Source organism: Lathyrus oleraceus, chromosome 4, assembly GCF_024323335.1.
Source record: "Lathyrus oleraceus cultivar Zhongwan6 chromosome 4, CAAS_Psat_ZW6_1.0, whole genome shotgun sequence".
NCBI lineage: Eukaryota > Viridiplantae > Streptophyta > Magnoliopsida > Fabales > Fabaceae > Lathyrus > Lathyrus oleraceus.
In genome coordinates this window covers 255,565,413-255,583,080 of record NC_066582.1, presented here as the reverse complement: position 1 = coordinate 255,583,080, position 17,668 = coordinate 255,565,413, and the positions used below count along the sequence as shown (strand labels likewise).

Genomic DNA, 17,668 nt, shown 5'->3' with positions numbered 1-17,668 from the left:
TGCGCGAAACGATAAAGGGCTTAATGTGATTTCGCTGGAATGAAAACGGGTGAAATAAGAGTAAAAGAACTAGGCTGGTTATAATAGCATGACTCGAACTGGTTTGCATGAGGTAAGATTACCGGATGTTGTAACGGTAGTTCTTGATGTCAAGATTAAACTCAGGTTATTTCTAAACAAAGTTTACTTACAAACTGTATCTTGCTTGAGGACAAGCAAAGATCTAAGTATGGGGGAGTTTGATAACATGAAATAATATCACATTCTTGGACTCGATTTAATTAAATTATATTATTATTCGCTTCAATTTATTTCATTTTATTCGATACTACTGGGTAGTTTTCCTTCTATTTATCTCAGGTAGCTTATTTGAAGCATTTGTATTCACCTGTATTCATAGACTTTAGCACAATTCTAACCATACGATTGACAAGTCTCTCTCTTCACAACAAAAGCAAAAACAACAAAAGCAAGGACAACGTCAACAACTTATCAATCATGAATCAAGTTGTACGATACGAGCCTTAAGTAATGGAGAAGGAGTGGGACTGGAGTATTCCTACCCCCATTTTGAGTATCTTTGGGTATGGGACATATGACCCAGCGCTCATCGTATTCACCTTCATTCATAGACTTTAGTACGATTTGAGTCGAACAATTGATAAGGTCTTCATCATTGCGTAAAACAACTACAAAGACTCTTCTCTCTCCACTTGAAAGTTAGTGTGATTCTCATCATCCAGTAACTATCAAGTCTATCCATTCTTCATTCTATTCAATTCTCAATCATTCCATTCAAATCATTTCAATCTCAATCATCCATTTTCGTTTACCTCCATCATCTTGTTTTCAACCCTAGTGGGATGAACTACGAAAGCTCTGATTTCCTTATTGCACTATGAGGATATGTAGGCAGAATAATCCAATTTCTTCATGAGCTATCCTATTTATCAAGCAATCATTCTTCATTCATGCAATCTATACCATCTTTTTGAGATCAATCTTATTTCTCCTTGGATTCCTTGTATATCCTTTTAGGACGTCCTGATGACAGTCCATCTCTTCAATCGAGGGTCGTTTGGATCTTATCCCAAACATTTAATTCATTCTTTTTTGGCTAACACGCTACTTTTCTCTTCGATAAGAGTTTATGCTCCTCCTGGATCCAAGATACTATCCTGAGTTGATCTCGAATCGTCAATTCCCCAGCAAGTGATACACTACTCCTTGCACTCCAGTACTATATTTCTTCCTTGAAGAAGTGTTTGTCTTGTGAGTCCCTGTTGCTTAGACAAACATCCCTCTCTCTGTTCTCGTAGTTCCGAACTACGATTGCTCTTATTTTCTCATTGCACAATGAGAATATGTAGGCACGAGGATGCGAATCCTTGGCGAGCATACTTCTAATTATTCCTTCCGCCTTATGGCATCATCCATATCTTTCACTATCCATTATCTATCTTCGATCATAAACCGTTCACACAGTGACATATTATACCTTTGACATCGAAATACACTTTCTTTAGAATTCCATACATACCCTTTTAGGACGCCTAATGAATGGTTCGCTTTTGTACCTAGAGTTGTTTGGCTTGTACCCAGACATTTAATTCCTTCTTTTTCGGCCAACCATATAGTGATACCATGTCTTAGACCCCTCACTTGTGGTTCATGCCACCTTTCCCTCTATGGTACAACTTCCGTTTCTCCTATGGATTCCAATACACTTTCACCTTTCGATTTCAAACTATACATTTTCATTCAATTATCACTAGATACACTATTCTGTGGCTTTGGGTCACTTCACTCCATTCATTTCCATGATACCTTCGTATTCTACCTTCATTCACTCGATGTGATATACCTATTCTTTGAGCCAAATACAATATCCCTTTGTGCTCCATCTTGTACCCTTTTTGTGAACCAAGAGCCGATTTGTTTGTCTTGTCAGACCTTGTAGCTTAGACAAAAATCTCCTTACGTACTTTGCAACCGTGTTTAGGCAACCCTTTCTTTTCGGTTATTCCAATACAGTGATACCATGTCTTAGACCCCTCACTTGTTGGTTCATACCAGTTTTACTCTTGAGTTCACATTTTCACCCCTTGTTGGAGTTCAAATCATACAATTCTTTGGTTCAGACCATACCTTTGATCACTCTTCTTTTCATCTCCCCCATTAGTTCTCTGAACTACGGAGCTTTGAATTCCTCATTGCACTATGAGGATACGTGGGCATGAGGGCCCTAATCCTCACCGAGCACTTTATCTATTGCCCTTCCTTTACCCTTATTCTTTTTGCGAGTAATATGTAGATAACACCTATTCGAGCGAGAACAATCAAAACGGTTCCCATGGAGTACCATGGATGTTTGGGGTGATAATACCTTCCCCTTGCATAATCGACTTCCTTACCCAGTATATCTCTTTCCCCCGGGTTTTATCGATGTTTTCCCTTCCCTTTGGGGATAAATAAAGTTCGATGGCGACTATGTTGTATGTTCTAGCGTGCGATACGTTCGAGTATATTTCCGCTAGCTTCAGCTGGCAACTCTCCTGGGGATACTTCGTTACTGGGAGTATTTCCTAGTCGCTAAAAGGAGTCGAGCCTAGTTTAGGTTGTTCCCTCGCTAGTTTATGTGCTTAACTCATAGTTATACTCGCTTTTATTTATCGCATTTCTTATTCGCTTTATATTATGGATATATCTGTTACATTGTTGTTGGGATGGGTTATACTACATGAGAGGAAAGCTCTATACCTGAGCTTAATATGCACATAGGTTAGACTCGTGGATAGTCGTGTACACCTGCGTTTCATGCGTTGGGTGCCACGAGAACCACACCCAGACAAGATTCACTTGGAAGTACTTTTGTCCTATGAGTATTCACTACGGCAGGGTATTTTCATTTCGAGTCGATGACTCTGGGAGACCTTCTAGGGACCACCTTGGAGCATAGTCCACACATGTGAGGGGGATATGGGTTTTTATTGTAGGAAGCCATAGACTCTACCTACCTTGATACTCATGCTATGTCGAACTTTTGATCTTGCAACATGTGGCACTTACAGATTGTCCAGAACTTGCCAGAGTTTCGAGTCCATGTGACTTATTATCATCTCATCATTACATTATCATTCATCATGACCAAATTTTTGCATATTCATGTCTTTTCCAGGAATCCAAGAGTCCAATCTATTTACCAAGCAATTCAGGTGAAGCATGAATCCTGAGAGAAAGAGCATCCACAATTACAAGTTTGTGGAACCTCAGTTGGCTGTGTTGAGAGGACTTGGGGCACGTTTAGACCTGACTCACAAAGACGCCTTCAAGGAAGCATATGGTAACCTTTTGTGTATTCTGAACACCGAGGTCAACATCACCGCTGCGCACACCTTGGTGCAGTTCTATGATCCACCACTAAGGTGCTTTACTTTCCAAGATTACCAGCTAACGCTGACATTGGAAGAGTACTCTCATATTCTGGGTATTAGGATTAAGAACCATGTGCCCTACATCCGCACTAAGGAACTTCCTGAATATCGAGAACTTGTTGAAGCTCTGAATATGGGAAATAAGGAAATAGAATTGAACCTGAAACCAAAGGGTGGAATCCATGGCTTCACCTTTAAGTTTCTCATAGACAAAGTTATCACATTCGTTGAAGCTGGGAGCTGGATGCCCTTCAACGCCCATCTAGATTTACTTATCTATGGGATTGTCTTGTTTCCGAATATGGAGGAGTTCGTAGACTTGGATGCTATTCACATCTTCTTGACTCAGAATCTGATTCCCACATTTCTTGCTGATACTTACTATTAAATCCATGTGAGAACCCAGAAGAAGAAAGGGATTATCGTTTGTTGCATCCTTTTGCTGTATATATGGTTTATTTCGCATCTACCCAACAAAGGTCCTTTCGTTGAGAACAAAGATAACTTGAAATGGTCCCAACGGATCATGTCCTTAAAAGCCGAAGACATCCCTTGGTATTCTCGAGTGTACGGTGGTGTCAAGCTAATCCTCAATTGTGGGGATTTTCCTAATGTACCTCTTCTTGGTACAAAGGGAGGAATCAACTACAATCCGAGGTTAGCATTGCGGCAACTTGGATATCCTATGGTGGACAAACCTGATCTCGAAAGTGTAAAGGGTTTTGTTTTATACGAAGGGGTCGAAGAGCCCGAGCTGATCAAGAAGATTGTCAATGCCTAGGGGTCGATTTGTCCTCAAGGGAGAGCAGAGATGGGAAAGAAGAATTGTATCACCAAGGAAGCTTACACCAGTTGGGTCAAGAGAAGAGTTAGTGAGGTGTTGTTGTCGTTCCCGCCCGAACCATCCATGAACCTCCAACCTCTTGAGCCAGAGAACCAGCCAAATTCTGAAGTAGATGAATTGAATAAGGTTATCAAGACCCTAGAGAAAGAGAATGTCGATCTCAAATCTAAGCTTGCTAAGACCTCATTGGAGAAGGAAACCTTAAAATTCAATCTGAATCAGAAGAGAGCCCGAGTTCGTCAAGCAGATGATGAGGTACAGACAGAGATTTTCAAAAGACTCAAAATGGGTAACACCCTCAAAGGGACTCAAAATGCCTGATAACCAATGATCTTTTCGGGTTGCTTTGTTTAGCTTCCTATAGTCAATGCACATTCTCCATCCCGATTCAATTCGTTTGGTTATAGTTTCTCCTTTTTCATTTTCGATCACTGTTATACCTCCTTTCTTTGGTACTACGTGTATAGGACTAACCCATTTGCTATCGGATATAGGATATATGATACCTGCCTCTAATAACTTCGTTACTTCCTTCTTCACTACCTCACTCATGGTCGGGTTTAGTCTCCTCTGATGTTCCCTAGAAGTTTTACAGTCTTCTTCTAGCATGATGCGGTGCATACAAATAGAAGGACTTATCCCTTTAAGATCGGTGATGTTGTATCCTAATGCGGTTGGATATTTTCTTTAGATATGTAGGAGTTTTTCGGTTTCAAGTTTTCCTAGGTCTGCATTGACTATTACTGGTCGTTCAAGTTCTAAGTCTAGGAATTCATATCTCAGATTTTTGGGAAGTGTTTTCAGGTCGAGGGTTGGTTTCTTAAGGCATTGCGTAGGATCTGATGTTATTGCTAAACATTGGTTCTGTCTGTCTTCTATACGATAGTCGGACAAATCATCGTTTTCTAATTCTGTTTCTTTTATGCATTCATCGATGATATCCATGAAGTAACATGTGTCTTCTATTGCAGGTGCTTTCAAAAATTTGGAAAGAATAAACTCAATTTTCTCTTCTCCTACTTCGAAAGTGAGTCGTCCTCGTTTTACGTCTATGATAGCACCGGCGGTTGCTAAGAAGGGTCTTCCCAATATAATGGGGGTAACTTCATCTTCTCTTATGTCCATATTTATAAAATCTATGGGAATGTAGAATTGACCTATGCGCACGGGAACGTTTTCAAGAATTCCTACGGGATATCTAACGGAACGATCTGCTAATTGCATAGACATTTTAGTTGGTCTTAATTCTCCCATTTCAAGTTTCTTGCATATGGACAAGGGCATAACACTGATACCGGCTCCTAAATCGCATAAAGCTTTGTCTATGACAAATTTTCCTATATGACAGGGTATAGAAAAACTACCAGGATCTTTAAGTTTAGGAGGCATATTCTGGATTATTGCGCTACACTCAGCAGTGAGTGTAACGGTTTCGCTATCTTCAAGTTTCCTTTTATTAGATAAAATTTCTTTTAAGAACTTAGCATATGAGGGCATCTGTGTAATAGCTTCTGTAAAAGGAATTGTGACGTTTAATTGTTTCAGTAGGTCAACAAATTTTTTAAATTGGCCCGCGTCTTTGGTTTTAATTAGCCTTTGAGGATAAGGGATAGGTGGTTTGTAAGGCGGTGGAGGTACATAAGGTTCTTTTTTTTCTACGGTTTCCTTATTACACTCTTCCTTTTCCTTAGGTTTACTTTCTTCCTCAGTTGACTTTTTAGAGTTTTGGTTCTCAATCCTTGGGTCAGATGGTCCTTCTACCTCTGTACCACTTCGTAATATAATTGCATGAGCGTGGCCTTTCAGATTAGGTTGGGGCTGTCCAGGAAATGTACCAGTTGGGGAAGCAGTAGGCGCTTGTTGTTGAGCTACTTGCGAGATTTGTGTTTCCAGCATTTTGTTATGGGTATCCAGGGCATCTACTTTACTTGCTAGTTGTTTAATCTGTTCGCTAGTTTGTACATTCTGGTTTAAGAACTCTTTATTGGTTTGCTGTTGAGAAGCTATGAAGTTCTCCATCATGATTTCCAGGTTGGATTTCCTAGGAACGTTATTGTTAGGTGTAGATGGGGTCGGCTTTTGATATCCAGGAGGTATAGCTGGAGCTTGACTGGGAGCTTGACCTGGTGCGTATAGAGCGTTGTTACTTTTATATGAAAAATTAGGATGGTTCTTCCAGTTTGAGTTATAGGTATGCGAGTAAGGATTTCCTTGAGCATAGTTCACCTGCTCTGTTTGAATTCCTGTTAGGAGTTGACAATCTGTAGGCGTGTGACCTTGAATTCCACAGACTTCGCAATTTTGAGTTACGGCAACCACGGTGGCTGGAGGTGATACATTTAAACTTTCAATTTTCTGGGCAAGAGCATCCACTTTTGCATTAACATGATCAAGGCTACTTATCTCGTACATGCCACCTTTCGTTTGAGGTATTTCTACCACTTCTCGGTCGCTTCCCCACTGATAATGATTTTGGGCCATGCTCTCGATAAGTTGATAAGCGTTGGTGTAAGGTTTATCCATAAGCGCACCACCGACGGTGACGTCTATTGTTAACCTTGTGTTGTACAAGAGACCATTGTAGAAGGTGTGAATTACTAACCAGTCTTCTAAGCCATGGTGTGGACAAAGTCTCATCATGTCTTTGTATCTTTCCCATGCTTCGAAGAGAGACTCGTTATCTTTTTGCTTAAATCCATTTATCTGGGCTCTCAATATAGCTGCTTTGCTTGGAGGAAAATATCGGGCAAGAAAGACTTTCTTCAACTCATTCCATGTGGTGACTGAGTTGGAAGGAAGAGACTGAAGCCATCTTCTAGCTTTATCTCTTAACGAGAAAGGAAAGAGACGAAGTCGAATTGCCTCTGAAGTGACACCATTAGCTTTAACAGTGTCAGCGTATTGGACAAATACAGATAAATGAAGGTTTGGATCCTCGGTAGGATTTCCAGAAAATTGATTCTGTTGCACTGCCTGCAACAGCGAAGGTTTAAGTTCAAAGTTGTTCGCTTCGATTGCGGGTGGAGCAATACTCGAATGCGGCTCATCTTGCGATGGAGCAGCGTAATCTCGAAGAGCACGAGCTGGTTCGCCCATCGCTGGTATCGTCGAAGGAAGGAGATTTTTGAGATCAGGAATTTTGATTGGAGGAAGATTGTTTCTAACACGATACTCCCGAATTCGTCGTAATAATCGGAGATATCGTTCAACGTTGTTGATTCGTAAGTAGTACGGCTCGCCTTGTGAGCGAGTGTGTGGCATAAAAATCAACGAAAAAGAAGGAAAAAATAAAAATTGCCTTAGTCTCTACAGCGTAACAGAAGAGTTACGATATCGACTAAATAAAAGTCCCCAACAACGGCGCCAAAAACTTGATCGCGACTTTATGAGTCTAACGGGGTACTAACTGCAAGTGCACAGTCTAATCGCGTAGTTTTAAAAGATATCGATCCCACAGGGACTTAATGAATCGATCTACCGTTTTTCTAGGGTTACTGCGTAAAGCTAAGGCGGATGATACTTTAATGATTAAGGGGAAAAATAAAACTAAATTTGGATCTAGATAAAATATCAAATAATATGGATATCAGTATGTAGTTCGTCGTAATTAGGGAATCAAATCTTCGTTGGTCTTTTTCTTAATTTTAAAATAAGTCTTTTCAGTAGATACTATTAATTAAAAGTCTTTTCCTCAAACTCTCGCTCTATTGAATTAGACTATGACTTTATATTTTAACATACGCTCTCACTATTTCGTTAAATCTAAAATCACTTTTGAAAATAATAGAATCTATGGAAACTCCTTTTGAGAAAATACTAACCGTTTAAACGCCCTCGTCTCAAACTCTCGCTCTGTTGACTTAGACTATATGATTAAACTTAAATGCTTAACTCTCGTCCTCACATTTAACTTTTAAAAATAATTTTTGAAAATGATTAGAATTTAATTAACCTTAAAAATTTCTTTCGCCCTGATTTAAGGTTAATGTTCAATTTACACTGTCCAGTTAAAAGCTCAAACCGTCGTTCTATTGATTTTAACTTCTTTATGTCTTTTACTCTCGTACAAAAACTTTGGTATTAACTTTGTAAATTGAGACCAGAAAAAGAGTGACTATATTTTGAAGTAAATTTAAACCAACTCAATTTTGATTCCTTTATTCTGCTTACTTTACATACCGATATCTAAATTAATTAGCCAGACATGATAAACATGCATAAACAATAATCATGCATAAATACGGCCATATCAAACAAACAATATATATAAACAGCGGAACAAAGCATATGTAAATTAAAACAATAAATCAATTAATTAATGAACCTGGAAAATTACTAGAAATCTGGATTTTATCTCCTAGCTTCGATGCTCAAACACTCCACCACAAGTCGGTTGGATTTGTTCTTCACAATTCTCAATCAGATAGGAAAGTAAAAACAAGGAAATAAAATACTATGATCTAACGTAAGGTTAGATCCAGTAAAAATTACACAATAATTTCCGGTGTAGAAACTATCGTGAGAAAATAAATTGTATGCTTCGGAAATTAAGCTAGGAAAGAAAAGAAAAGAAAATGCTTGAAAATTTAGAGTGCTGGAAAATTATACTACTGAAAAAATATTGCACGGAGAAGAGAGCTTCAATTGGCTTTTGTGAGGTCTATTTATATTCACCAATAAAAATAACCGTTTCCTCAAAAGTATCTTCAGTATGGTTCCAAAGCGTCAACGAGTGTAGGAGAAAGTTTAGGGGAAAGCGTCCACTCCGTTACGCACGTAAAGCCTAAATTATAGGATGACATGTGTGACGTTCGTCACACTATGTGTTGCGGTCGTAACACTAGGTTTTGGGACGTGACGCTCGGTACGTGTTTGTGGCGGTCGTGATAGCCATTTCCCTTGTTCCAAACGTGGGCTGGGCTTTGGTGCTTCAGCTTGCTGCTTTTCCTAGAAAATCCTCTTTTTGCACCCCTTTTCTTTCTTTTTCACACGTGCTTTAAATGATTATACCTGAAATAAATAATAAGAAAATACCGAGTAATATCGAATAATATAAAATAAACTGAATCAAATAACGATATAATTTAATTAAATCAAGTCTAAAAATATGATATAGTTTCATGTTATCAATTTCCCGTGGGCTCTCCCCACTCTCCAAACTACTTCGGTTAATGTTGTTGAGCCAGACGACAACCAGGGTCAGGTCCCTGACGACCTCCCTAATGATGAAGAGGACTACCGAGGCTCGCGCCTCCACTTTCAACTTCCCAATCAGACTGCTCAAGCTGCGAGCACCGGTCAGGTCCCGACCTTTCCCTTTGGTTACCCAGGGGAAACCTCTGCGCCCGTGATGACATACCCTGCATCCCAGTACATGCAGACAGGGGAACCTCAGGCCCCCAATGCTCAACCTGGAACGCAATACTTTCAGCCTGCTACAGCTGCTCAGACTGTGCCACCGGGTTTCTCCTACCCGCCACAGATGTGGTTCACCCCAAAGATGCCCGCTCATATCGCTCCCGAAGCTTCTCGACCGGCCAGTCAGGTCACTCCTCCCGCTGTTGATCCGGCTAGACCTGCAGATTACTAGCTCTTGGATGACAGAATAAGGGCCATTGAGGGTTTCTCTTCCTTTGGCATAGATGCTCGAGACCTCTACTTGGTCCCGAACGTGGTGTTACCCCAGAAATTCAAGGTGCCTGACCTTCCCAAATATAAAGGCCTTAGTTGTCCCCGTTGTCATACCCCAAAATTCACCCTATCTTTCACAAAGTTCATCTAGGTCACTAACCCCAGTCACATGCAGGTCTTCACATCATTCATATCATCTGCATAATCATGGTCCAATACAAGAGGACATGTATCTTGGATTCCTAGCTTTTGCGCTTGCATTTAGTGGAAGCTAAGGTTTCTCTGCAACTAAAGGTGGCCCAATCAATCAAACCATAAGTGGAGGCAGCTCTTGAAGCTTGTGTTTTGTGCCCAACATTTACGATTCAACTTTTTCCTCTCGGTGAAGCAAAACCCTTATCTCGGGATCCTCATTTGATCACGGTGTCCCTAAACCCTAGTTCATGGTCATCACTCCTTGTATGTGTCCCTAGCCCCATTGTATTGGTTCATCATCATTCCATGGTATGTGTGTTTTACTTTCTTTGTCAAGATCCATTCAAGGCACACTTGCTCATGGCCTAGTACGGAGGTCTCCTTGGTTTGATTGACATTCACCTCATGGCCTTACATGTTCATTTTTTTCTTGCTCGTGATCATTGGTTTAAGTTCGAGTCCATAGACCCAGAACCCTCACTTGTCCCGTTCATTTCATCTGATTATTTCACCTGGTCATTGCTGGTCCTTGTTTGGTTCATTCATGGTTGTCTATAATTCCATCAATCCCTCATTCACGTCTCATTACCCAATGCATTAGTTCTTGTTTCATTGGTCTTTGGGCTTTGGTTATTATCTATTGAAGGCCATTTTCCATTCACTTCATTCTCAATATCATGGTGGATGGTCCATTAATCTTGGGTTTATTCAATCGAGTCTACTCATTCATGTTTCCATTCATTTCGAGTCAATATGCAATTCAAGTCATTCATTTCCATATAATATCAAGTTCATACAAGATTCGGTGTTCATCAATGCATTCAAAGTCAAAGTCATGCATTCAAGTCAAAAACAATCAATCTCATTCAAGTAATCATGTACTATCCATTACAATGCTCATTACACCAAAATATGGAAAATTACAAGAAATAACAACTTTGACCAAATGTTGACTTTGGTCAACAGTTGACTTTTTGGTCAACTTTGACCAAAGTCAACCCTAAAATCCTAAAACCCTAATTTCCCAAACCTAGACCAGATCCCATTCTATCTTGTTTTGATTCATCATCAAAGCCCATGTGTGCTCTCATAATGGTTTCAAATGCAAGTTTCCAATGTATGTTCACGCTCATGTCCAGACCTACAAAACCAATGATACAATCCAAGTGAGGGTGATCATTACAAAACAGACCATGTTAAAGCACCAAACTAAGCAATCCAAATAAGGGCATGCTACCGTTAGAATTCGGCATCACATGACCAAGAACCAAGCATTTCATCTTGCAAAAATCCTACACACATACACTCATTAGGTCATGCCAACATGAATACCAAGCCAGGTCAGAATTAAAACATGTCACAAAGCCTTGAACAATTAATAACAACTTTAGTTAACCATAACCATCTCTCCTTGGTAACACACTTGTAGTAAAGTAGACCAAACATGATCTGCAACCATAAAAGACAGCAAACAACAATTGTAATGCCAAATCAGTAACATTCCACATGATGCAATTAAGCTATGAACCCATTATACCAAGTGTAAAACCATGCATGTGGCCCACAGTATTCATTGCACAGGCCCTGCACCCTGTCAGTAGCAGTCTCCAAATGCACTAGGCCTGACTCATGCTCATATCGACCAACAGAACCAGTTCAGGGAATGAGGGTGTACTATTGGCGGCATCTCCCATTCACAAGGGTGCAACCGCAATACTTGATGATTATCATGAAGCAAAAAGCTTCCATATGAGGATGACAAGAAACCTCCAGTGCTGCTTACCGCATCCATGAACTTGTTTCAAAGTCGTGGTTTAATGGCCTTTCAATTGACAGATTTACGTGTAACACTTTGCAACCAGGACAAAGAGGAAGTTCGTCCCTGATATGATTTTGCTGAACCACATGGAGCCAGAGATGCATATTCTGCAGAGTCACCGTGTTAGGACCAACATGTCCTAGGCTTATGAATCATTGCCCTCCACACTTGCACAAGAGGCCTAGCAAACCAAAGTGGTACAATCAAATAGAATCCTGCTACTAGTCCATATCAGACCGCCGTCAAATAATTGAGTGTCAGCAATTCTGCGCTCCCCGAGCTTCCTACAAGTGAATCCAGCTGCTACACCGTAGGACATGACCATACGCTGCAGTACACAAGTGAGTTCAAGCCAGGAAGCCAACGGGCCAAAATTCTAGTTGAAATAAGCTCATACCTGTAATACATCCGTCAGCAGTCAACTTGCACCACCAGGATAGGCAATGACCGCACCACCCATGGAACCTGCTTCCAAGACTTCTCAACCGTCCAACCTACAAGAAAATGGAATTCCAAATTGCATTCTTAGGAATGCAAGACAATGGGCCTGTAGCAGCACAGGAGTGTATAAGGGAAATGCCAAATGTTCGCCAGTTTGTGTTGCAGCTGAAATTGAAGTAAAATTATGCATTTGGATTTATAGTGGACTAGCAACAACATGCTGAGTGATTGCCACAAATCCATCACACAATGCAAGGACGTCAACCTGCTGCAACGCGTTAAACCTGCAACGCAACAGTAAGTCACATACGCGCTATAACGGCGTAGCCAAACAACATTTTTCTCAAGCCAAACATCACAGCTTTAAATCAGCAGCGAGACATCATGATAATTCGCGACCATAATGCATGGATGGCTTAACAAAAACCTACACCGGTATCAGTTCACATAAGGCTGCAGCACAACCAACACGTGAGCACTACTATAAAATCCTGCAAATTCAGCAGCGGCAAGGATCAGTTGAACCGGTTCACAAATCCATAGCATTGATCAAACCCACACTGCAGCACACCATTGGACCTGCAATCCTGTAATACACGATATAAGCACGACCAAGGTATAAAGAAACAAGCTAATGTGAGAGTGAGGGACTTCATTGAGGAGGAAGCAAGGTATCTTTAGATGCCTCCGTATCTAATGATGAAGATGTCGAGGATGTCCATTCTGTTGACAGTTTCATAGATGATCGAACTAACCTTACAGCAGTCACTCAGCCTGGAGCTAGTAGAATGGACATGATGGCAATTTACAGGTGGTCATTGCTCAGTCAAAACACTGGTTAGTGGTGGGCCGAAGTTTCCCACCACCTTCAGTCCTGACAATGTGACTATGACAGCCAGTATTGGTGAAAGCGGTGATTCTTCGATCAAGGCAGTGAGTCGTTTCCAGGCTGGAAATATCAGCCATTCAGCTAAGCGAACTTCAGAATCAATAAGTATTGACAGTATGACCGCAGAAGTAGGGCCTTCAACTAGTGTTCCAACTGAGATAAACCTTGTAATCACCAACATAAACTAAAACCGAAACCCCGATGGAATGAACCAAAGTGTGAAGCTGCAAGGCAATTGAAAAGTTGTAGTGAAAAGAAATGGCCATAAGTTGCAGCGGTGTCGAAGGCCTCTTTATAGATGTTAGAAATCTTAAAATAAATGTCCTCAAGGTCATGGCGGAAGGAGGGTTCTCATGTGTCTACTCAGCTCGTGATTCTGTACATATGTCTAAACAACATGCTTTGAAACACATAATATGCAATGATGTATAATCACTTGGATTAGTGAAGAATGAGATATCTATGATGAAGTTGCTGATTGGACATCCCAATGTCGTCAAACTTCTTGCCCATGCCATCTATGATACAAATAGAACCAAAGAGGCATTCCCTGTAATGAAATTTTGTGAGAAAACCTTTGGTTGCTATGCTGGAGAGTCAAGGCCGGTTATTTTGATGAGAGACGGATTCTTTTGATCTTTAGGGATATGTGTAACGCCGTTTTCGCCATGCACTGCCAGTCCCCGCATATGGCTCACCGAGACCTGAAAACAGAGAATATTATGTTAGGCTCGGATGGTTATGGAAGATTATTATTCGATTAGATCATCCCATCCAAACAGTGCCTCCATTGTGATCCCTTACTTCGCTTTTAAACTACGTAATTACTCGTGAGTGAAAGTGAGGTTTGAGGTTTTGTTATGCCATGCCAACCAATTTACAGTCTGGTAAGGAATTTATGATGCCTTTGGAGGACATGGTATTTGGATTTGAATTCAAAAAATCTCAACTCAAAGCGGCATAGCAGTTCGAAGATAGCTAAAGAAAATTTTGCATTGCCACAATTAAATTGGAGTACGAACCAGAGCAGCTGTCATTGTCTCTTGGGATCACCAATCTTTCTTGGGGAACCCCTTTTCTGTCAAAGTCGGAGAACCGATATGATTTGAACAAGAACTTGAAGCCAAACACAAATCCTGCAAGGCATGTGTCATCTAAATCAAAATCGAACCATGCAATGCCAAACGTGCACTTGGCTTCTAAACAGTGCAAACTTGCTGCAAGTCGGGAGCTAGAAAGCGGCACTTCATGGCCTATTGCAGAACGATACTCGCTGCAGTCTACATAGACTTGTGGCCATCCATATAATCATACATAGCACCTGAATGTGCAGCAGACCATCATGTAATTCTACAGGTTCAATAGGAGCAGTGTGTAGAGCATCTCCAATGATATCAGCATTAACCTGCAAGCATCAAGTGAATCATGTTACGGCAGTGCATACGACGACAATGAATGATCCAACTCGAGTTGCAGCATCAACGATGATTCTGTTTCCCTGCAGTAACAACAGTTCACATTAGAAGGCTACCAAAATTAACACTAAAAATAAAATACAAACATAAATAACTTTCATTCAAAATAAATAATAGAATTAGGATTAACTGAGTTTGGACCCTGCTGCTAACTCATTCCTTTGTAAACTCATTAAACCAGTCATTCACGCTTCTTTCTTTCTACACTCCTCACTAACCAAATTGCAATCATATAACTAACTGAGTAAGTGTCCAATAACTAACTGAGTCTGTGATCAACTCAGTGAGTTTAATCTAACAAACTCCTAGCCTAACTCCAATCCTCCATTCAATCCGAACCTGCACTCTATAAATTCACTCTTCCTCTCACTATTTCAGGGCTAGACTCTCACAATCTTCATCACTCTTAATCACACATCACTCTTAATCACACGTGATTCTCACAGCTCCCTCCCAATTCCTCATTACACGCTCTCCATTACCGTAACTGTTAGAGCTTCAACACCAGAAGCTCTAATCAGTTGAGCTTTAACCTTCATCATCCTCTCTGATACAACGAATCACAGGCGTATCTCAAGAAGAAGTTATCTCCTTAGATTGGAGATTGGAGGAGAAGAAGATTGCTTCGCATTCATACAGAAGAAGGAAGACGGAGGAAACACGTGAAGCAAAAAGAACTCAGAACAAGATTTCTCACCTGGAAGTAGAGAGTTCGTTGGCGCAGCCATAATCTCCGACAAGGTGAGTTTCAAATCCTCTCTCCTTTCATTCTGTTACCGCTATGATGTAGAAGATATGTAGATGACTTAGCCGTAATTCCCGGAGCTCCGATTTTAGGAGATCGACGTCGGACGTAGGTTTTAGTTTTAGGATTTCCGATTATCTCTCGCCGATGTGAGAAACTCTGGAAGGAAGTAGAGATTTCGCCGACGTGTTCGCGATCGACACCTTGAGTCGGTTAATACATAGGATTCCTTTGAGTTAATCCATCGTCGCCGCCAAGGACCGCCTCCGGTCCGGCGGAGCATATAACCGCAGTGGCGCCTGGAGCTGTGTTGTCTTTAAATTAGCATTAAGTCAATGGTAGCTCGCGACGTTTAAAATGAGGTCGACGTCACCGTCGTGCTTCAAGAATCCACTGCCACGCCGCTAATTACAGTGGCATCCGTGGCCAATTCTAGTGGCATCCGTGGCCAATTCCACGCTGGATTTTGATTGGGCCTGAGATTGGGCTTTAGGTTGTTTGCTGAACATCACCATCTCCTTCCTGTTAAACCCCTGTTGGTTAGGTACATGATTTTCTTCCTAATTTCTTGTTAATCCATAATTAGAGTTTATTAATCTCATTTTTTTTTTTGCAATTTATTTTGATACTGTTTTTTAATCTTGACAGAAATATTAGATTTAATTCTTAGTTTTTATTAGGAATTAACATAATCTTAGGGATAATTAGCTTAATGCATGTTTAATTAGGTAATTAGTTAGAAATTAGGCTTAATCGTTTTTACATATTGTGTTTAGTTTCTTAATTTTCCAGAATTAATTTTCATGTGATTAACCATGCCATGTTTAGAATTTCATTTGATTTGCCATGTTAAGTCTCATGTACACGATTAATCTCATTTTTGATTTGGTTATATTTTGTTTATGGTTAATGGCTAAATTGAAATTTCCATTTTAATTTGATTTGCTATATGTTTGTTCATCATCACCACTACACCATCATATTATGATCATACCATATCATTTACTTGAATTAGCATTTAAATTCCATTTTATTAATGCATACTAACCATAGTATTTTTTTGTGGTGGCATGTGAATGAGAGATCCAAACATCCTACAAGTTATTCCTTTTATTTTTATAATTTGTAAAGTGTAGTTTTCTTCTCATGTCTTTGTGTTGTATTGTGTGGGTTCCCCCCATTATGGATTGAATGTCCCCCTCCCCCTAATCATGTAATAGCTTAGCTTTATTGCTTTCTAGCTAGTTTACTATGCATGTTAATAATCAAAAATAAAACACAAAACGATAAACAAAGCATTTTCAAAAGAAACAAAAGAAACTTGATCCAACGTCAAGTTATTTTCCTAATAAAAACTCACACCATTGCAACGTCAATGCTTGATCCAACGTCAAGCATTCTCCATTCACTCTGAGATCCATCATTCACCTCTCTTCTCCATTCTCTTCTCGAACTCATCTTATCTCTTACCTCCATTCTTCACTCACTATTTTCATAATAAATTCAAACACTTGATTCAACGTCAAGTTCCTTTTTCAAAACCTTTTCATAACAAATTGGAATGCAAATGGGGTGTACGTGTTTGTACACAACATTCAAGTAATTGGGTTATCGGCCGTACCTAGTCTGAGGACCCGACACTTGACTTTCCTCCCTAAAACATCTAATGATTCAAACAAGTTAGATCTAGGCGCTATGAGGAAGAAAATGAATAGTTAGGACTCCATTGTCCTCTCGATTCCCAAGTACTTCGATTGTTGATTGTACTTAGTCAAGGGTTAGAGACTTGTCTCCCTCTGAGTTCCAACCAATAAACTTGCCAAACTCCTTTCATAATCAAAGCTCTTTTGGACGAAAAAGAGTGGTTAGGACCATGTTGTCCTCTCAACTCCCGAGTTATTGGACCGCTGACTATATCTAGCCAAGGGTTTAATGCTTGTCTCCATGCATAAAATCAACCCTAACAAATCAAATCATTTTTTGCCTTAGCGCACACTTCAAAACCTTTCAATAAGGACGTGTTACTTCCGTTCTACCGTGAACGAAGCTTAAGCCTCCATGTGTGAGCAAGTAATGTTTAACTGCTAGAATATGAACCAAGCGTATCCACTTTACCGCAAACAAGCAAATACTTTCCGCTCCCATGACAGAGTATACAAGCAAGTGAACAGTAGCACGTGAACGTCAATACTGTT

At 40.2% G+C, this 17,668-nt stretch overlaps 1 non-coding gene and 1 pseudogene across 1 annotated transcript; both read left to right on the top strand.

Annotated features, from left to right (window-relative positions):
* The first annotated feature begins 6,889 nt into the window (after positions 1–6,889).
* Positions 6,890–6,996, top strand: LOC127077831 (small nucleolar RNA R71). Its single transcript, XR_007787600.1, has one exon. It is a non-coding gene; the product is annotated as a small nucleolar RNA R71 (small nucleolar RNA).
* Positions 6,997–12,476: 5,480 nt separating this feature from the next.
* LOC127136943 (uncharacterized) lies at positions 12,477–14,017 on the top strand (annotated as a pseudogene).
* The last annotated feature ends 3,651 nt before the right edge of the window (positions 14,018–17,668 follow it).